Source organism: Pinus tabuliformis, chromosome 9 (assembly GCF_031772625.1).
Source record: "Pinus tabuliformis cultivar Carrire ecotype Pingquan chromosome 9, CPIR1, whole genome shotgun sequence".
NCBI lineage: Eukaryota > Viridiplantae > Streptophyta > Pinopsida > Pinales > Pinaceae > Pinus > Pinus tabuliformis.
The window spans coordinates 356,541,240-356,563,994 of NC_142307.1; positions in this window are offsets into that span (position 1 = coordinate 356,541,240).

The window sequence follows — 22,755 nt, forward strand, 5'->3', positions numbered from 1 at the left end:
TGAACTAGGTGCAGAGTATGTAAAGGCATTGGCTGTAAAGAAACACCAACACATTACATCATATTAAATCGGTCCCAACTGAATTACATGTCAATCGGTGTAGCTGAAACCCATCAATGGGTCGATATTAAGATCAAATGAATACAGGTTTGACCAATCTATTTCCTAGATTTCATTTACCTCTTGTGTGATGCACAAAGGGTTGGAGTTTATATGATTACATGAGAAAGGGGAGGGAGCAACTAGATCTAGAGGATCCCTTATCTCTCTCATCAATTACAACGTCATCTCAAAAGAAACAAGAAATAGAAATATGATAGATATCATGGCCAATTCTAGACAATGAAACCACCCATTCCAATTTTAAATTGGTATTGCATGTGTGTTCTAAGAAATCAATCAGTGCAGGCCTTGTTACTCACTACCTATGGGTAGTATGCATGGAAAAAAAAAAATCTCCTAGATGGTCCCCAGCCAACATATACCTCAATGTGCCATTTTATCCATCACTTAAGCCATCCATTTGGTCCCTTGCTCATTTGTTATGATTGTATGTTTGAAGGTGGGCCTCCTAACCCCAAAGGTATGACTTTTCACTAGTTTAGTTAAGTAATTTTGTTTACTTTTCATGGACACTTTTGGGCATTGATTGGTTGGGGATTTGGTAGAAAGAGTGGGCTAGATCTATGCTCTTGTCTCTTATGCATGATTTGGTGTTTACCCTGGTATCCTAGTCCCGTGCAATCTCCTTTACTGGCCACTAGCTTTAGGGTTGGCACTACATGATAAATATCAATTTTGGTTGTGTGGTCTTGCCTCCCGACACCATATACATTGCCCCCTTCCACTCATTTTGACCCATTCATCATTTTTCCCATATGGGTCCACATGTGTCCACTAGGTTGATATAGGGTTAGCCTTCCCCTCCCCTTTCCCACACCTTGGGTTAGGCTTGGAATGATGCCCCAAAGGTTGATTCAACTAAAAAGAAATGAAAAAGCATAATTTTACCTCTCAATAGGAAATGTACCCAAAAATGCAAAAGATGGTCAGGATATACAAATTTAGCACGTGAAGAAATCCAAACATAAGCTCTACCCCTCATATAATGTCATCCCCCTAGTTCCTATGGGCATAGATGAGTGCCCTCCGCATTAAGGAACCCATGACTATCCCAACCCCCGATGGGAAATGAAATGCCCCACCTTAAAAGAGGGTAACTACTGCTATATACCACACATCATGCTCTCATCCCCTAGAGCCCTGAGTAGCTACAAAGAAAAATCAAAAAAATGAAAAAGAAATATGAAGAAGGGTGGAAAAACAAAGGTCGAGGTAACTTATGTACCATGATTTCTCCGTCCTACGCTCATATACCCAAGTGTGGACTTCCCTCATTATAGCTACCCTTTGTCCCATCATATGTGGCCTGGATCATTCCCTTGACCCCCACTTTGTTCCATTACTATGTCATTTTCCACATTCCACTTGATGGATGTGCCATGGACATGTCACCCCATCTAAAGGTTGAAACCGCCTAATAGGGTCCTTGGCTAGCCCCCTTACTGAGCTTGGAGACACTTGTACATGACAGAGCTCACTAGGAAGCACATGCCACCATGAAGTGCCCCATTGATTCCAAGACTTTTAAGCTCTTTTATTTGATTATTGTAATGATTTGTCATATTGGAGGGCAAGGGGACACATTGAATATTATGTAGGATTGCAGGTGGGTCTCCATTTGGGGCTTGTTCTCCCTATACAGGGCCCTAGCCCTCCAGAGGGCCACAATGGCACTTGTATGGTGAGTGTTGACAGCCATGAGCTTCCACCATAGCAGAGATTACTTCATGGATCCTCAGTACCACTCATTGATTGATCGTGTTCTACCTTTTCAATGAGGATGATGCACCTAGTTCACCATGCCCAATCGTCTCCATAATTGCACCATACACTTGGAAGATGTTCCAGGGTCTAGAGGATGTCTCCCACTATAGAGGGAGGGCTTACATAATCATTATCGCCCTTACAAATGGTCTACAGGCACTTTCGATCCACTTGGAGACCCATGAGGATGTCCTTGTGCCCCCACACCCACTTGGGAGCACCATAGATTCTTGCTTGGAAAACAATGGTTCAACCCCTTTTCCATTATGTTTGGAGTCCATTTCTACATCATGGTGACCCTTGGACTTCATTAGGCCTCCTAAAAGTCCCAATGACTCACTTTATTGATCATTCAACCCTCTTGAGAGGCTTATTCTTGTATTATTGAGCTATTTGGTGGACTTGTCAGCAAAAGTATTATTATTATGAACATTATTTTATTCTAGGGGCATTTTTATTCCAAATTAGGCAATTAAAACCCCTTAGAGTATTGTATAAATATAAGAGAGGAATTCTCTCTCATTCATCATCACTTGGATTGGATTATTTTCTCTTGTGATATTTTCGCTATCCCTTTTGGAGGAGGAGTTTGGATGTTATGGATGAATTGCGATATTTGGATATCTTTCTCTTATCTTGGAGCTTCATTATTGGCATAATATGATGATTGGATATACTCTTTTTTACATGTAAGTAATCTTCTCATGTTAATTATTGTTATTTACTTTGTCACATGATTGTTGTTGGGATTTTCGCTATACAAGTCTGAAATTTACTACTTTTTGGTATGAAGTTGTGGGAATTTTGATCTTTTACAACATTGTATCATTGCATGGGCCGTGTGTGAATGGGTGAATGTTCCTAGAGATTATTTTTCAAAATACATCTTGATAAGTCATCAATTATTTCATATCGAACTATAAAGATCTCAAGTAACTACTCCCATGACCTAATGCCATGAAAAGTTGCTTGATGACCTCTTTGATTGGGTAAAACCTCTTCCCAACCATAAATTATCCTGACTCCATATCTCCCAAAGGACAAGGAACTAATCCTTCCATAGGTGATCTATTTAAAAGGCATATTTTTCTCACCTCCCCTTTTATTTCTAGGCCTAGCCTCAATAGGTCACCTAAGGCATCATTTATCTCACGTTCTAGCCATCAAAAGACTTTGATATCTTGTCCACTACTGTGTTGGGGTTTCCTCTAGAGTCCCTCCAAATTTCATGAAATTCTTATGGTGGGATCTCGAGATATTGCAAGCCCTAGCTTGAGGATCGTTTCTTGCCCTAGGTTTCCCTTGGCTAGTGACCTCATTTGGATCATTGCATTCTATTCCAAGAATATTTGTCCATTGATCCTCTTCTCTTCCACAATTAGGTTAATCCCTTCCTTGAGTGACCAATTCCACTTACTTGACCTAATTTTGGGTCCACTTGGTCTCGTGTGGTCCCACAACTTTATAACTCCAATTCCACAAAGATCACATAAAGACCAAGTCTCCATAAGGATTTCTAGGCTTAGGAAACATCTCTTCAAGATACATTCCCAAACCCTAGCCTCAAGAATTATTTTATCCTTTCCTAGAGATCCTACCACCTTGCTGTCTAAGTAGGAAAGTCATACAATTGAGTCTCTCTTGTGAATATGCCTTAGGAATCATTCTTTATCCATTCATAGATTCATTATTTCTATTTATTCCTCCTACATTGGGTATTATCCCATCGATGAAAGTCTGTAAAGAGCAGGGAGCCTTAGCTGAGGTGACAGTGGGTTATCGCTCCATTATTTCCCTTGACCTAGTAGTTTCTCTATAGGATCCCCTCCTAGGACCCTTGCTAGTTTGAGCGGTAAATTTTTGGCGTTGTTGTCAGGGACATGAGATGTGTGCCTTATTCCCATACCAAAATATTGATATATCATTCTTGGTGACTCCATTGGAAGAACGAAGCCCTAGTTCTTCATTGATCTCTAAGTTTGATGCTTGTAGGGTGAAGCAAGCATTTGTCAAGGAAATTTAATTCACCTTGGCGACTGTCATGTCATTAAGGTCCCAGCAACATGTTGACTACATATATTCCTGCCATAGATATGACAAGGACCCCGAGATATCCCTCATCAGAATCCATGAAGAATATGCCAATGTTCGATGGGGATCCACATTTCGCAGCCAATCATGTTGTAAGGTTCTTGAGGTATATTTCAAGGAAAAATATTACTCAACCTTGCAACCAAATGGAATTGTTTGTCCTATACATTTGCCCCAATACTGATTGGATTGAGTCATGTAAGTCTAAAAGCATTCCTTCTCTCTCAGTGATGGTTGTGCACTTCATGTTGCATGAAGGGTCGAATTTCCAATCTCATGAAGACATATGCCAAATGTTGGACATGGCCTTCGAGAGGAGGAAGTTATTGAATATGGTTTTATGCTTGAGGAAAGATATCATGATCATCAAAGTCAATTTATTAATGCATACCTCAAGGATTGTACTGAAAAGGAGGCTCATGAATTGGAAAACATCTCCTTTGAGGATGACGAAGAGTTTGATCCTGAAAGCCTCCAAATCATGCAAGAAAGAATGAACGAATATAGTAGGTCATGCAGGAGGTTAGTAAGGGAATATAATGCTAATGAATTATTCTTCCATTTATACAAGCAAGAGGAGGAGCTCTATAAAATGAAATTTGAATATGGTAAGAACCCTAATGATGCTCTCCTCTTAGAAGCATTGTACCAAACTCATGTAACATATACCTTAGTTGTTGTCCTCCAAGAGAAGAGGAAAGAGGAAAAGTCCTCCTTTCCTAGCAAAGAAGAGAATGAATTGCAGCTTAGCCAACAACAAATGCATGATGAGGAATGGGATGATTCTAAGGAAGATCATGATCATCAAGTGGATGAAGAATCTATGAGTAACTTTTGGATTTTTGATTGGGGAATTGGGTATGAAGGCCCCATGGTGTCTCAAATCCATGAAAATGAACCCAAGGAAGAATAAAGTGCTCCACCACTTCCGATTAGAAATGTTGGTCCTTCTGACACCCTTCCTAATGATTGGAAAGGTCTCTTTTTCATGTTCCAAGATGATGACAATTCGGCCAAAGAAGAAGAAATTTCCACCATTTTGGATAATTCTGATAGCCCTTGTGCTAATAAGATTTAGAAAGATGCTTCCTTTAGCCATGCCACCGATAAGGGGTTTTTCTTCATGTTTGAGCATTCCTCCCCTTGTTGTGTCCCCAACCCTGAGATAGATGTTTGTGATGAGGTTTATTCCCCTAGCTTTAATGAAGAGTTGGTTTCCCTTATGAAAAATGAAGAATCATGGTTTTTCCCCAAATACAATGATGATTCCACCTCTTGTTTTCCCAATAACCAAAATAAAATCATCCTAAATATGTTTGATTCATCTGTTCCTTCTTACCCCGAGGATGATAGGCCTGAGATAGTTCTTCATCAAAGATTTATGTACTTGGTCATTGACATTTCCATCTTCTGGTTAGAGGAGCAAATTCAATCTTCTCGGTTGGTGTCTTTTCCTTCCCCCGAGATTTCTTTCTGTAGCATATGGGTCTCTCATTTTCCCACCTCCCACCCTCATAATCCCTCATACTTTTCTTCCCATTTGTGTTTTTGGATCTACTGCATAAATAATCATAGAATTACATGTTTTATTACTGATCAATTGACATGTTGGTTACATTGGATCTATGATTATACTTAGCACTTGGAATTGTATCATATGCATGCTAGGGTAGGATTCATTGCATGTTGACTTTCTCATTAGAACTAACATCATATGATATTTTCATGGTAGACTAGTTTCATTTAGATTTAAATTTTACTTGGAATAAATTTCATTTTCAGTTGATTTTAAGGTCTAATGCTAAGCATGGGTGATCATAAGACACCACAAAAACATGTTTTCTCATGTGCTTGGTCATTGATATGTGCAGGTAACAGGTCTATGATACCAAGATATTGTTGGTCTTCTCATGACCTTCCGTTTGAGTAGCTTTGTGCACCTTTCTGAGAGATCATGTCCCAGTTGGAGCCAGATGTTACCCATTACCTATGGGTAGTATGCATGGAAAAAAAAAATCTCCTAGATGATCCTCAAACAGCAGTGAACAGCCCCTTGCAACCACCAGATAGCTTGATGTGACATTTTCTCTGCCACTTGAGCTAGCCATGTGGTCCCTCTCTAATTTTTTTATGATTGCATGTTTGAAGGTGGGCCTCCTTACCCCAAAGGTATGACTTTTCATTAGTTTAGTTGAGTAATTTTGTTTAATTTTCATGGACACTTTTGGGCATGGATTGGTGGGGGATTCAGTGGAAAGAGCGAGTTAGGTATGTGCTCTTGTCTCTTATGCCTGATTTGGTGTTTAGCCTTGTATCCTAGTCCTGTGAGATCTCCTTTACTAGCCACTAGATTTAGGCTTGGAACTACATGAGAAATATCAATTTTGGTTATGTGTTCCCGCCTCCCAACACCATATACATTTCCCCCTTCCACTCAGTTTGAACCATTCATCATTTTTCCCATCTGTGTCCACATAGGGTTATCCTCCCCCTCCCCTTGCCCACACCTCAAGTCAGGCCTGAAACGATGCCCCGGAGGTTCATGCAGCTAAAAAGAAAAGAAAAAGAATAATTTGGCCACTCTCAACAAGAAATGTACCAAAAAATGCAAAAGGTGGTCGGGACATACAAATTTAGCATGTGGAAAAAATCCAAACATATGCTCTATGCTCATATATGGCCATCACCCTAGTTCCTATGGGCCCTAGATGATCCCCCTCCGCATTAAGGAACCCATGATTTTCCCAACCTCTGGTGGGCAATGAAATGCCCCACCTTAAAAGTGGGTACCTACTCCTATATACCACACATCATGCTCTTATCCCCTGGAGCCTTGAGTAGTTATGAAGAAAAATCAATAAAATAAAAAAGGAATATGAACAAGGGTGGAAAAAAAAGGTCAGAGTAACTTATGTACCACGATTTCTCCCTCCTACACTAATAGACCCAAGTGTAGATTCCCTCATTATAGCTACCCTTTGTCCCATCATATGTGGCCTAGATAATTCCCTTGACCCCCACTATGTTCCATTTTTATGTCACTTTCCACCTTCCACTTGATGGATGTACCATGGACATGTCACCCCCTGTAAAGGTTGAAACCACCTAATAGGGTCCTTAGCTAGCCCCTTATTGATCTTGGAGACACTTGTACATGAAAGATCCCACTAGGAAGTGCATGTAAACATGAAGCATCCCATTGATTGCATGACTTGTAAGCTATTTTACTTGATTATTCTAATGATTTGTTGTACTGGAGGGGAAGGGGACACATTGGATCTTATGTAGGATTGCAGGTGGGTCACCATTTGGGGATTGGTCTCCCTATACAAGATCCTAACCCTCCATAGGGCCACATTGGCACTTGTACGGTGATTGTTGAGAGCCATGGGCCTCCACCATATCAGAGAGTACTTCATGGATCCCCAATACCACTCATAGATTGCTTGTGGTCCACCTTTTGGATGAGGATGATGCACCTGGTTCACCATGCCCAGTCAGCTCTATGCTTGCACCATACACTTTGAAGATGTTCCAGGGTCTAGAGGATGTCTCCCACTACATAGGGAGGGATTACATCATCATCCTAGCCCTTACAAATTGTCTACAAGCACTTTCAATCCACTTGGAGACCCATGAGGATGTCCTTGTGCCCCCACACCCACTTGGGATCACCACAGGTTCTTGCTTGGAAAACAAGGGGCCAACCCCTTTTTGCTATGTTTGGAGTCCATTTCTACATCATGGCACCCTTTGGACTTAATTAGGCCTCCTCAAAGGCCCAAAAACTCACGTTATTGATCATTCAACCTTATTGAGAGGCTTATTCTTGTATTATTGAGCTATTTGGTGGGTTTTTCACCAAAAGTATTGTTATTATGCACATTATTTTTTTCTAGGGGAATTTTTAGTCCAAATTAGGCCATTGGAATCCCTCAGAGGATTGTATAAATAGAACATAAGCATTCTCTCTCATTCATCATCACTTGGATTGGATTATTTTCTCTTGTGATATTTTCGCTATCCCTTTTGGAGGAGTTTGGATGTTATGGATGAATTTTGATGTTTGGATATCTTTCTCTTATCTTGGAGATTCATCATTGGCCTAATATGATGATTGGATATACTATTTTGCACATGTAAGTAATATTATCATGTTAATTCTTGTTATTTACTTTGTCACATGAATGTTGTTGGGATTTTCGTTATACAAGTCTGAAATTTAAAATTTTTTGGTATGAAGTTATCGGAATTTTGATCTTTTATAACGTTGCATCATTGCATGGGTCATGTGTTAATGGTTGAATGTTCCTAGAGATTATTTTTTCGAAATGCATCTTCATCAATTATTGCATATCGAAGTATAAATATCTCAAGTAGTTCCTCTCATGCCCTAATTCCATGCAAAGTTTCTTGATGACCTCCTTGATTGGGTAAAACCTCTTCCGAACCATAAATTCTCCTGACTCCATCTCTCCCAAAGGACAAGGCACTAATCCTTCCATAGGTGATCACTTTAAAAAGCATATTTTTCTCACCTCCCCTTTTCTTTATAGGCCTAGCCTCTATAGGTCACGTGGGGCATCATTTATCTCACGTTTTAGGCATCAATATACTTCAATCTCTTTTCCACTATTGCACTGGGGTTTTCTCTAGAGGCCCTCCAAATTTCATGAAATTATGACAGTGGGATCTAAATATATTGCAAGCCTTAAATCGAGGATCGTTTCTTTCCCTATGTTTCCCTTGGCTAGTGACCTCATTTGGATCATTGCATTCTATTACAAGAATATTTGTCCATTGATCCTCTTCTCTTCCACAATTAGGTCAATCCTTTCCTTGAGTGACCAATTCCACTTACTTGACCTAATTTTGGGTCCACTTAGTCGAGTGTGGTCCCGCAACTTTATAACTCCAATTCCATAAATATCACATAAAGGCCAAGTATCCATAAGGATTTCTAAGCTTATGAAAGATCTCTTCAAGATAAATTCCCAAACCCTATCCTCAAGAATCCTTTTATCCTTTCCTAGAGAGCTTACCACCTTGATTTCCAAGCAATAAATCCATACAAATTAGCCTCTCTTATGAATAGGCCTTAGGAATAACTCTCTATCCATTCATAGATTTGTTCTTCCTAGCAATTCCTCCTACACCGGGTTTCCTCCCATCAGTGAAAGTTCGTAAAGGGAAGGCATCCTTAGTTGAGGTGATAGTGGGATATTGCTCCATTTTTTCCCTTGACCTAGTAGTTTCTCTATAGGATCCCCTCCTAAAACCCCTGCTAGTTTGAGTGATAAAAGGCCTAACAATTGTGCTTTGTTCCAAACTTCAAGATTTGGTCAATGTGAGTTTCACTGGTGGCCAATACATTTTGTAACTACCCTCAAACTGATTTGATGGACACCAAATCAATTGGAAATGTGTATAAGAAAACCCATGTTTCCATTTCTACCCAAGAATGGTAGAACCCTCAAGAACTTAGAGATTGATTACAGGATCCTATTAAGGTTACAAAATTTGCTCAAAATCATCATTAGTAGCATAAATTCTTTAATTAATTCTCCTAATCAATCGAAAACATTGAAATTTATATGAGTTCAAAAAAGGGGAAGACTCATAGTAAAATTGTGTTAATTTTGATCCCTAACATATCCACCACATTAAATTTATTGCATGTCCTCACAACACAAAATACAAACTACCAAACTTTTAGAATTTTTAATCATGTTGGGCTGTAGGTGACCAAAATACAAAACTGATCAAAATGTTTAATTTTCTAAGTTAGTGGATGCCAACGGAGATGTTTATATTGGTACCATTCTTCTTTCTTGGTGCCTTCAATTTATTTTTCAGTGCTTTGTTGTGAATGGCCAAGTAGTGGTTCCTTCAACATCATTTCCTTGCTAATTTATACATATTATCATTTTTCGCCACTAACCTGTCAATTTCTTCCTATAGTTGAGCATTTTTACTCTTTAGATAGAGTTATCATTCTTGATATAGCAATCCAACACCTTGAACTCATCAATTTTGGCCTTCAGTTTTGAAATTTTATTTTATTTATTTCTTAATTATGCAAGTGAAGGCACACTTAGGACAATAGATGAGGCAATTAGTATAGGATTCTCATAATAATCAAAGGTTTCTTCAAACTCAATGGGAGTATATGGATCAGGAGCATCTTGAAGATGGACATCAAAAATATTAGGATTGAAGTATTTGGTTCTCCGTCTTTTGGATGAAAATATTATGGCTTCCTTTTCTTTATCATGGCTAAATCTAGCAGGCACAATGTCAAATGTAGCTTCTTTGGAAGGCTTAGGAGGTATGGATTTTTTGTAAGGTTGAGGGTGAAGAGAGGATGAGGACTCTTTGAGGTGCTCCAAGGGGACGAAGAAGCATCCTCACTCTACTAAGGTGAACCTCTTCTTGTCATACTCCATGTCACCCTTATAGTGAAAAAAGACTATTTTCTCACTCTATCAACATTCTTGGGGTTTTTCTCACATTGTTCAATTTCAAATATACTATCATCACTTATTTTTTTCTCCTCTTGTTTAACTCCTTTATTGTTTCCACCTTCTTCAACTATTTCTTTGCTAGGTTATCTAGGTGCTTCCCTTTGAAATTGGGGTTGAGAATCAACCAATTTCTAGCATTTAAAGCATCCCATGTATCCTCCCTTTTCTGAGTTCATCTAAGAAAATAAATAGCTTTATGAACCCATGATGATACATGCTATGATTCACATTTCTAGGGTTTTGTTTCACTTTCTTTTCCTTGTGACCCAAACTTTTATGCAAATGATAAGGTAACTTGACAAGTTCACCTACATCAAAATGGATCGACAATCTAATATGCTATAGGAATGTTACATTGTACCTTCCTTCATATGTAATATAGTTTTAGTTGAAAAAAAGGAGGTTCCACCATTTATCAACAACCCAATACCTTAGGACCCCTTTCCCAAATCAAGATTCAAGTCCTTTTAGCACAAGAATCATCTCCACACCCCTTTCTCGATCTACTTTTTTTAACCACCGTCATCAGTTTGGGGAATTATAGTGGCTTGGTCCATTGACTCCTCTAAAATGACCATGACTAATCCTCCAACACAAGAAATATATCCATCAAAACCTTGTGAAAAAATTTAGGTGATTGCATTGTTATATCCACAAAATCTACTGATAAATGGAAGCCATCTTTTATCCTTTAGTATGAGTTTACATGCATTATATTCAAGATATTCCTGAAAATATTTGATTAATAGAGGATCTTTACCCATTAATTCTTACTTTCCCATATCAACTTCAATGGAGTAGCGTCAAGGTTTTCTACGTTTAACAATTGTCTGCTAGTCATGAATTGGGAAGGAAAATTGAGTGAAATTCAAGTTTTTGATCAATGAACTCAGCTCAAGTATTATTAATTAGAAAATTAAGGAGGAACATATTGAAAGATAATGCATGGAGAGCATGCCCATTCATGATGAGCATTGATTTGTGGAAGTGGCGGAAAGAAAAATGGTATATCTGATGTGGCAAAGAGTCACTGTGAGGGATGTCGAATAAGGTGATGGAAAAGTCACTTATATCAATGATAACTAGGGCTTTTTGATATCTAATTCTAGGTCCTAACATGTTAAAGAAATTAATAGGGTACACATACCTCTAGTCTTACCATATGATTTAAAAAATATTTGCAAACAAAACCTTGAAACACATATAAATATGGAAATACTAAGGTTTCCAATCGTAACAATCCTAAGGTTGTTGAGTAATAGAGTGTGGAGGTTGTTGACTTTGAAATGCTAAGGTTGTTGAGTACTAAACTAATAAGGTTGTTAGACATGAATTTTGAGACAAGAGTTGGTGCTTTTTGCAAAAGTAGAATCGATCATCTTGTTGAATGGTTAAACCAACAAATCTTTTTTGTTGAAGAAGACCTTAAGGATGGAGGAAGAAGAGTAGGGTTCTAAAGTCCTTTGGTGGCTTGATACTCTCATCCAATTGTTGTTTCATGTTGAAGAACCTACGAAAAATAAAATTTTATTAATTTGGCATGCTACAGTTAATAATATAACCATTATATGTTCATGTAACCAAATTTACATGATTGTGTGTCGATTACATGAAAACTTGTTGGTGCATAAAAAAATGTTGCTAGTGCTTCCTTTGACTTTTCCAAAGACCCATATCCTATAATTTTCTACTCTAAATGCTCCAAAAGTGATTTTAGTGACTAATAAAAATGAAGATTGAATACTAAAGATAATGATGTAAGATTAATGGAGGAGAAAAGGTAAAGTTTTATACTTCTTTTATTCTGGATTTTCATCGAGATAAAGAAACTAGAATGTTGATGTTGGCATTGAAACTTTTATTTTTGTCTTCCATTTTATAGATTTAATGATAAAGAGAAATTGATGAAGAAACACATGATGAAGAGGGGGCTAGCCCATGAAAATAACTATAGATACCAAGATTAGCAAGAAATAACATCTGAAGCTCTATAATGAAGAAGATTTTCATGATACTCATTTGTGACAAACTCAAGATTGTTATATAAAGAGAATAGAGGTAGAAAAAATCCCTCTTATATGTTGTTTTTCTAAGTGCAAAAGAGACTAGCACAAGATTTTTTAAAATTGATAATTACTTCTGATAATATTGATCTTTTGAAAGCGGAGATTTCGACAGTTATTCATATTGCCTAAGCCTTTCGGATATGAACTATGTGCAAGTTTTCTCTATTTGACATTTCAGGTCGGAACTCCACCCATATTCAGGGAATAAAAATCAAATAGATGGTGAAGATGGGTGTATTTTCCACCCTAAACGTTGGATAGGGAAAAGTTTCACATAGTTCATATCCGAAAGTTTCAGACAATGTTGATCTTATTTTAATTGTTCCAATATATCATAAAGAAATTACACTTCATAAATTAAACCATACAATAATAGTATAACAATATATATCATAATGCGCAAAGAGAAAACAAGATTTACCCTGGGAAAACCCACTAAGGAGAAAAACCCAACAACCTTTTCAATAGAGAAACTTCTATATTCAACAAGAGACGCACCTATACCTTCTATTCATCAACTAGGTCACATTTGGTCAAACCTATTAGAAAATAATCAACAGAGCTCTGAAACACATACAATATTGTGGAAATAAAAACCCTAAAATGCATAAAACAAGAGAGATGTAGATATGCGTGGTTCACCCAATTTGAGCTACGTCCACAGAGAAAGTGCTAGTCCTTCCTTTTATAATATCCATCAAACTGAAGAGACACGATGTACAACATATCCATTATAATTTCCTCTTCCCTCTCACACAATCTCCTCTCTCTTTCTCACTCAGAATAATAATCCACAATTGCAATACAATTCCCTCATATAAACTAAGGGTTGCCTTCTAGGGAAAAAAAAACCCTAAATTAACATAACTTCTACCATCAGATCATTCACCTAATGAACGACCCATATTTACTGTGAAATTACAATATTTTATAAGTTTTTCATCTATTTTTAGCTTCGGGGGTCCGCTAGCTCACGAATCCCCTAACCGAGGGGGATAGCCCCCCCCAGACCCCTGCGAGGGAGGACAAGTCCCCCCCCCCCCCGCACGTGGAGAGGTGTACATTCTTCCTAGGGTATACACCCGACTGAAATAAGACCTATGAATAAGGAAGATAATTATACCACACCCATCAACCTCCCACTTGGAGACTGATTATAGCAACTCCATCCTTGCTTCACTTACTGGACAATGCTTCCACTTTGGACCTGGTTGTTTCTCATCATACTTGAAGACCAATTGAAACTAAGTAGAAACTCATTTTCTTTCTGCTTACAACCTTTGTTAACATATATGTAGGATTCTAGTTAGCGTGTATATTTTCTAGCTTCAGTTGTCCATCTTCTAAAATTAACCATATGAAATGGTACTTGAGTTGTATATGTTTACTCTTGGAATGAAATGTCGAGTTCTTTGCAAGATGGATGGCACTATGGCTATCATTATATAACCTTCCCATCTCCTTCTTCTTGCCCAATTCATCCATAAACATTTGTAACCAATTATTAGCCTCTATAGCAACAACATACTCTACTTTCATTGTTGAAAATGCAACAATGCTTTGCAATTTTGAAACCCAATTAACAGTTTTTCCACCTATAGTAAACAAATACACTATGGTACTCCTCTTGTTATCACTATCACCTACCATATCTGCATCAACATATCCCTGTAGAGAAATCTTTGAACCACCAAAGCATAATGATTGATTTGTGGTACGTCTCAAATACTTGAGAATCCACTTCATTGTGATCCAATGCTCTTTTCTCGGATTGTTCATATACCTTCTTAAAACTCCCACTACATGTGCAATATCAGGCCTTGTGCGCACCATTTCATACACTAAGCTTCCAATTGTTTATGCATATGGAACTTTACACATATAATCCATCTCTTCTTGAGTCTTGGGACATGGTTGGGTTGTGTTATATTCTTTCCACGACTAGCCCACGCAGTTAACCGGGGGGTTAGAGGGGGGGCGGAGCCACCCCTTCGTTGCACCAATTGCATAGCGAGGGTGTCATAGGGGTTTTGAGGGGTACAGGTAACCCCACTCTATGGGGTTCGGGACCTATGTTAGGTTGGGCGGACCCACCTATGGTTTTGTGCATGATTTTCACATATGTTTTCTTGGATGCGATGGTTTTCAGTCCATGATTTTGGACGCGATGGTTTTCGGTCTATGGTATTGGATGCTTTGGCATGTATAAATATGTATTATAACATTGAAAGGAACATAATGAAAAATCAAGCTGGTAGTCTCGATTTTGGGATCTAGGGGAAAATCTTTGTGTATATGTGTTTTATGTGTTATGCTCTTGCATTGTTTATTTTACGTGTTTTAGAATTCGTATGTAGGTAATTTATGTACGGGGTTAAAACCTACATTTGGGATCAGAGCTATTTTGGCTTCAAGGGGACACCTTTGTTGCTGAGGGGTTTCACTCAGGCCTGTGGTAGACCCTGTTCAGTGGGAGATCTACGAGATCGATTTTGATGATGAAAGAAGATGGCAAGCAATGGAAAGATAGAGATTGAGAAATTTAATGGTCAGAGTTTTGAGTTGTGGAAACTCAAGATGGAGGATATATTGGTGGATGAATATTAGTGGATCGCGATAGATCTAGGTACTAAACCAAAGGGAGTGTATGATGAAGAATGGAAGAAGTTGGATCAGAAGGTAAAGAGCACAATACAATTGTGTGTCTTAGATTCAGTATTGCTGAATGTATCAGGGGAAGCTGCGGTAAAGGTTTTGTGGGACAAATTAGGGACTTTGTACCAATCTAAGTCTCTGGTGAATAAATTGTTCCTGTAGAAAAAGCTATATAACCTGAGGATGAAAGATGGAGACTCGGTGATAGAGCATCTGAACGCATTTAATATTGTGGTAAGTCAGTTAGCATCTATTGATATTAAAATTTCAGATGAAGATAAGTGCATCAATTTTTTGTGTTCTCTACCAGATTCGTGGGATAGTCTGGTTATTGCAATAGGTAGCAATGCAACTACCTTGCAATTTAATGAAATAGTATCATCCTTGCTGACGGAGGAGATGAGATGGAACAATATGGAGAGCCAGAATGGTGATGCCTTGTTTGTATGATGACGGTCCTAGAATAGAAACAAAAATAAGTCATCGAGTGGGAGATCTAAATCTCTAGGAAAACCTGTAAAGGTGGTGTGCTGGAAATGCGGAAAGGAAGGGCACTACAAAAGGGACTGTAAATCTAAATCTCTTGATAAAGGAAAGGGATCTGATGATGCTCCTACTGCAGAGGTGAAAACTACCTCAGATGAAGGTGGGGATGTGTACTTGGCTTCTTCAAGTACACATGTAGATCATGAGGCATGTTTGATTGACTCAGGTGCATCCTTTCACTTCACTCCCCATAGAGAGTGTTTCTATGAGTATCAGAAATACGATGGTGGTGATGTCTTCTTAGGGGATGATAGGAAGGCTAGAATCATTGGTCACGGAAAAGTAAAGTTTAAGTTGCAAGGTGGAAGGGTTAGAACACTTCCGGGTGTTCTGCATATTCCCGCATTGGCCAGAAATCTGATTTTTGTAAGCAAGTTGGATGATGCAAGTGTAAAAATAGTGTTCGAAAAGGATACCTGCAAGATGGTTTGTGGAGCACTGGTATTGATGAGGGGAGTTTGGATTGGAACTCTGTACAAGCTACAAGGTAGCACGGTTGTTGATGGGTGCAACAGTTCTATGGTTGCTAAAAGTGGAGCAGAAAATCTAGTGGTCTCTGGAGAGAAGACCATGTTGTGGCAGCAAAGTCTTGGACATGTTGGAGAGAAGGGCCTTCGAATACTTCATGGAAAACTCTGGAAAGAGGTCATGGTTGATGAAATGGAATCTTTGCACAAAAATGAGGCTTGGGATTTGGTGGAGTTGCCGGCTGGAAGGAAACCCATTGGCAGCAAATGGGTGTTCAAGAAGAAGACAAATGCAAAAGGAAAGGTGAAGAAATACAAAGCTCGTTTGGTAGCAAACGGTTATTCCTAGGTGTCAGGAATTGATTTTGGTGATATTTTTTCTCCTGTTGCCAAGGTAACTTCTATTAGATTGCTTTTATCTGTTGCTGTTGCTTTTGATTTTGAGGTAGAATAGATGGATGTGAAGATAACATTTCTTCATGGGGATCTGGAAGAGGAAATATACATGAAGCAACCTAAAGGCTTTACAGTGAAGGGTAAGAAAGAACTGGTATGCAAGTTAAAGAAGTCTTTCTATGGGTTAAAACAGTCACCAATGATGTGGTATCAGAAATTTGATACATTTATACGGGGACTTGGCTTCACTAGAAGCAAAGTAGATCACTTTGTGTATTTTAAATTAATTGGTGATCGTGTTATTTATTTGGTCTTGTATGTGGATGATATGTTGCTGGTTGGAAATGACAAAGAAATTATCCAGGATTTGAAGACCCAATTGTCCTCCAAATTTGACATGAAAGATCTTGGTACTGCAAACTATATTTTGGGCATGGAAATTAAAAGAGATCGAGCAAAGAGGAAGCTCTGGTTAAACCAGAGGAAGTATGTCAAGACAATATTTCAAAGATTTAATATGCAGGATAGTAAACTGGTGAAGGTTCCTATTACTCTAGGTGTAAAGTTACCTACTGAACAATGTCCCAAGACACAACAAGAGGAAGAGGGCATGTCCCGTGTTCCATATGCAAGTGCAGTCGGTAGCCTGATGTGTGCAATGGTCTATACTAAACCAGACATTGCACATGCAGTGGGAGTATTGAGCAGGTTTATGTCAAAACCAGGAAAGGAGCATTGGACAACAATGAAGCAAGTTTTCAGGTATTTGTGTGGCACTAGTGATTATGGTTTGTGCTACCAAGGAAGACCAGGATTGGACAGAGTGTTGGATATTCGTGGCTTTGTTGATGCAGAATGGGCTAGAAATCTGGATCAGAGAAGATCTACAAGTGGGTATGTGTTTAATCTATTTGGAGGTGCAATCAGTTGGATGCATAAGAAACAATATGTAGTGGCACTATCAACTACAGAGGCAGAATACATGGTAGCCACTCATGCAAGCAAGGAAGCAGTCTGGTTTCAGAGATTGTGTTCAAGTATGGGGTTAGTACAGGGAGCTATAAGGATAGACTGTGACAGCAAAAATGAAATTTTCTTGGCAAAGAACCCTGCATATCATTCAAAGACAAAGCACATTGATGTTCAGTATCACTTTGTGAGGGATATGATAGAAGACAAAAAGGTGTTGCTAGTAAAGGTGGACACTTTGAAGAATACTGCAAATGCATTGAAAAAATCTGTGAGCTCTGAGAAGTTCTCTTGGTGTAGAGAAACAATGGGCATTACAGGGCTGGATAAATGACTAAGCTCTCTTCTGGCCCCTATGGAAAGAAAACAACAAGTGGGAGAATGTTGGGTTGTGTTATATTCTTTCCATGACTAGCCCACATAGTTAACCGAGTGGTTAGAGGGGGAGCGAAGCCCCCCCTTCGTTGCGTCGATTGCATAGCAAGGGGGTCACAGGGGGTTTGAGGGGTGCAAGTAACCCCACTCTATGGGGTCCAGTGCAGCAACCCGTAAAATTTTGGTTTTGGAACCTATGTTAGGTTGGGCGGACCCACCTATGGTTTTGTGCATGATTTTTGCACATGTTTTTTGGACGCGATGGTTTTTAGTCCATGGTTTTGGACGCGATGGTTTTCAGTCCATGGTATTGGATGCTTCAACATGTATAAATATGTATTATAACATTGAAAGGAACATAATGAAAAATCAAGCTGGTAGTCCCGGTTTTGGGATCCAAGGGAAAATCTCTGTGTATATGTGTTTTATGTTTTAGGCTCTCTCATTGTTTATTTTATGTGTTTTAGAATTCGTATGCAGGTAATTTTTGTATGGGGTTAAAACCTACAAACACATCCCCTTACTTAGTTTGAAATGGCTAGCCAAAGATGTACTAACGAGTTTTTCATTATGCATATTAAACATTTCCAACACCTTTTCTATGTACTCACTCTGAGACAATGTAAATTGTTGATTTTTCCTATCTCTAGTTATTCTCATGCCAAGTATTTGTTTTATAGCACCAAAATCCTTCATTACAAATGAATTTTCCAATTTTCCTTTGAGCACATTTATTTGCCGCATGTTAGACCCTAAAACCAACATGTCATCTACATACAATAGCAATATAATATAGCTACCATCATTTTTCTTTTTAAGATAAACATAATGGTCAAAGTGACATCTAGTATAAACCTATTCATACATAAACCTATCAAATTTTAGATACCACTACCTTGGAGCCTGTTTTAAGCCATACAAGCTCTTCTTCAATTTGCACACTAATTTCTCCTTCCCTTTTACCTCATACCCTTGTGGTTGCTACATATATATTTCTTCCTCTAAATCCCCATGGATAAAGGTTGTCTTTACATCTAACTGCTCAAAATGCAAATCTTTTGCTACCACTAGACTTAAAATAGTTTTGATTGAAGTCATTTTAACAATAGGAGAAAAAATTTCATCAAAGTCTATACCTTTCTTTTGTGAAAACCCCTTCACCACAAGTCTAGCCTTATACCTTTGTTTACCTCCATCTTCTTCCTTCAACCTATAAACCCATTTATTCTGCAATGCTGTTTTACCTGCAAGCAACTTGACTAAGTCCCAAGTTTGGTTATGCATCAAGGAGTCCATCTCTTCTTCCATGGCTTGCTCCCACTTCTTCCTAGTTTCTACTTGCATTTCTTCTTCATATCTTTCTGGTTCACTAGAATCAGTGAACAATAAATAATATAATGAAGGAGAGTATAATGCAAGGGGTATAATTATCATCATAGATCTTCTAACACCACTTTCAGGTGTTTGAGGTGTATGTTTTTATTGTGGTTTTTGTTGTTATTGTTGCTTATGATCATTATGATTTTCAAGCACCTTTACTTTTTTTGTGATCTCATCAAGCATTGCATATTCTTTGTTTTATTTTCCCTGTTTCTTTTTATGCATATGATCTTTATACAAGACCTTTTCATTGAATATGACATATTTTCTCCGAACAAATTTGTGATTTTCATAATCATATAAGTGATAACCAAAACCATTAACACAATATCCAATAAAGGTTAATTTCTTTGATTTTTCCTCAAGCTTTGTTCTATTTTATTTATTGATGTGTACAAAGGCTTCACAACTGAAAGTCTTTAAAAATGAGTGGTTTACCTTTTTACTTGTCCATGCCTCCTCTGGAAAACCACCATCCAAGGAACTTCAAGGCCCTCTATTTATTAGATAAACACCACTATCTATAGCATCTGCCAAAAATTGTAAGGGAAATCCTACATGCAATCTCATGCACCTTGCACGCTCCATGATTGACATGTTCATCCTTTCTAACACACCATTTTCCGTGGTGTTCTTAAAATTGTCTTCTCTTTGCGAATTCCATGCTCTAAACAGTAGTTATCAAACTCTTTGTTACAGTATTCACCTCCATTGTCTGATCTGAGACACTTCAACTTATTTCATATCTAATTCTCAACCAAAGCTTTCCATTTTGTGAAAGTATCAAATACATTAGATTTATTTTGTATACAATAAATCTAGGTTTTCCTAGTTGCATCATGAATAAAAGTAACATAATAGTGAGAGACACCAAGAGATGATACTTGGGCAGGTTGTCATACATCTGTATGCAAAAGATCTAATTTTTCACTCTTTGTTTCCTTGCTAACTCTAAGAAATCTGACTCTTTTTTGTTTTCCATAAACACAATTTTCATAGAAATCCAAATCAGCATGATCCAAACTTGGCAAAAAATGTCTTGAGTGAAGAATTTGCATCCCTTTCACACTCATGTACATAATCCTATGATGCCACAATGTCATATCTTCTCCTATGGAGGTTAAAGAATTAACAGAATTAGAAATATTGTTGCACAAATATAATGTACCAGCCTTTTCAACTTTTGTTATTACTAGGGCTCCTTTAGTGACCTTCTAGGTTTTGTCTGTGAAGTTAGTTACACAACCTTCACCACCTAACTGCCTTGTTGAAATTAGATTTTTCTTCAAATCTGGAACATGTCTTACCTCCTTCAATATCCATTGGTTTCCATTTTGTTTCTTTATAAAAATCCTACACATTCCAATGATTTTACAGGGTTTATCATCACCCAAACAAATCTATCCAAAATATCCTTGAACATAGTCATGAAAATGTTTCCTATCAGGTGTGGCATGGAATGAAGCCCATGAATATACCACCTAGTAATCAATAATATTCTCCAATGAAAGAATCAAATCATATTGCAACACATCACTTGTCACATTTGCTTCATGATCGTTCTCTTGTTATCCATCTCATTCTTTTCCCTTTCGAGATTGCAGTCTTTCTTTAGGTGTCCTTTCTTCCCACATTTCCAGCACACTATCCCTGATCTAAATTTGGATCTTCCTTCTCTTGTCTTACTGCCATTTCATGGGCTCCCTCTTCATTCCATTTTCCTTCCCCTAGTATTTTCAGTCAAAGAATTACCTAATTTCTCACCAGAGCTTTTCCATCACATTTCCTCGCTAAGGATGGCACCAACAACATCACCAAACTTTAAAGTAATAGATCTAGATACAGAGTTACTATTAGCCATAACTAATACATTCCAACTTTATGGCAATGAGCATAGAAATAATAGATCCCTAACTTCATCATCAAAATTTACCCCTACAGAACTTAATTGACTGCTAACCATGTTAAATTCATTTAAATGATCAGCAACAGATCCACCTTCTAACATCCTCATATTAAATAGACGCTTCATAAGAAATACCTTATTTGAGATTGATGGTTTTTCATATAGTTTGTCCAATGCCATCATTAAACCTTTTGTTGTCATTTCCTTTGAAATTTTTAATGCCACCAACACTTCTAGACACAACCATATTGTTCTTAGTTCCATTCTGTCGATAATCTCCCATTCTACATCTGTCATACTCGTTGTCTTCTTTGCTTTTTCTCTCAATGGTAGGTAAAGATATTTCTGATACAAAAATCCTCCATTTTCATCTTCCATAGCTAGTAGTTTTGGTTGTTGAATTTCTCAACCCTAAACCTACCATCTTTTGCCATTTATCCCACTCAAACCAAGAACCCTTCTCTCCTATGAGTTTATCATCCAAATAGACCTTCGACTCTGATACCGGTTTTAAGAAAATAATTAATAAAGCAATGAAACACATACAATATTGCGAAAACAAAAACCCAGAAATGCAAAAAAGAAGAGAGACACAAATATACGTGGTTCACCTAACTTGGCATATGTCCATAGAGAAACAACCATTCCTTCCTTTTATATTATCCAGAAAAATGAAGAGATACAACCTATAGCAGATACGTTGTAATTTCCCCTTCCCTCTCACACATTCTCCTCTCTCTTTCTCACTGAAAATAATAATCCACGACCACAAGACAATTCCCTCATATAAATTTAGGGTTTCCTTCTAGGGAAAAAAACCCTGAATTAACATAACTTCTACCGTTAGATCATCCACATAATGAATGGCCCATATTGACTACAAAATTACAATATTTACAAGGAAAATATTCTTCTAGTTTTAGCTTCGGGGGCACTACCCCCGAACCCGCGCTAAGGGCCCACGAGCCTCCAGAACCCCATAGGGGGGACAAGTCCCCCTCGCATGGAGGGGTGTATAGTCTTCTTAGGGTATACACTTAGTTTAAACAAGAACTCTAAATCAGGAAGATAATCAAGATCCATAGCCAACAAAACCCTCCAAGTCAAGCCTCCCAACCTGAGCAGAATTTTGGCCCTCCTACAACTGCCAGAATCCCAAAATTGCATCCCCTTGCAATTTCCTAGAAATTTTGACTCGTGCCATAGAAACTACCTAGAAAAGTGCAAACTATAGAGAGAGAGTTTGTCTACATGTGCAATTTTGAGAGGGAGAAAGAGATGCAATTCGTCCTTCTTTTAATCCTCCTTGTCCTTCTTGTTCTTCACTAGATGCCCAAAAACTATCTTTCTTGAGAGTGTGAATTGGTGCCTTGAGGAGGAGGTTGAGTTGCCTTTATATAGTCAATTGGTTGGGTTGAATGGTGTGACTCTGCCTGGGCCAACTTGTCTTGGAGGGAGTTTGATTTCACAAACTTGGAGACAAAAATTTCAAT